This window comes from Triticum dicoccoides, chromosome 6A (genome assembly GCF_002162155.2).
Source record: "Triticum dicoccoides isolate Atlit2015 ecotype Zavitan chromosome 6A, WEW_v2.0, whole genome shotgun sequence".
NCBI lineage: Eukaryota > Viridiplantae > Streptophyta > Magnoliopsida > Poales > Poaceae > Triticum > Triticum dicoccoides.
In genome coordinates, this window is record NC_041390.1 from 505,028,265 (window position 1) to 505,029,178 (window position 914).

Below are 914 nucleotides of genomic sequence, written 5' to 3' on the forward strand. Positions count from 1 at the left end.
CCTGGTGGAGCAGTCAGCAGCCAGCAGTCGGCCTGGTGGAGCAGTCGGCAGCCAGCAGTCGGCCTGGTGGAGCAGTCGGCCTGGTGGAGCAGTCGGCAGCCAGCAGTCGGCCTGGTAGTTGGACTGAGGGATTTGCTAGCCCCGATGTCTTGAATTCTTGTCTCGCTGTCTTCGAGGTATCCGTGTCCAATTACTCCGATAGTACAGTTTCTACTACTTTTAGTATGTTGCCAGTTGAATCAGAACCTTGATATGATGTTGTTGAGTGGTATTGCAAACTGTTGTGGATGTCTCAAATCTTTTTCTGAGCATTTACAGCTGTTATGCTGTCCAATTTTCCCTAGAAATTCTAATGTCTTTGCATTGTGGTTGTGCTTTTAGATGGCCACTCGTGCTCAAAACCAAGTGTTTCGCCTGACCCGGTGCCTCGATGTGCCTGGTCATACTGCTATGTTAGTCCAGGTAATGATCGAGACGGGTTACCGTTGGTATCCCGAATACACTGTCGAAGAGCAATTTCGAGACTTTAATCAAAGCCAATATTTCTGCACCGTCAGGATATTTCCTTCTTATCCTGGATCTACCGAGCCCCTCCACTGTTCCAGGCTATCTATGCTGACCCCACTCAGGAGGACTCACTAACTTGTACCACTGCCGAGATGCTCGAGGATAAGGACCGAGAGAATCGGGCCTTGAGACTGGAGCTTTTCAACACCCGTGCTGATCATTGGGCCACTTTGACTCGGTTTGCACCGGCTGTGCAAGCTGGATGTATGGATACGAGGGATCTGTATCCTATGAGATCTGCTCTGCCAGACATGGTGGATTGGTGTGATGTGGGAGGCATCACCCCACCCCGTGGTCCCCGCAGGCCATCGCTTGTTGGTCCAAGACCTCATCCTAGCCCCTTTGGT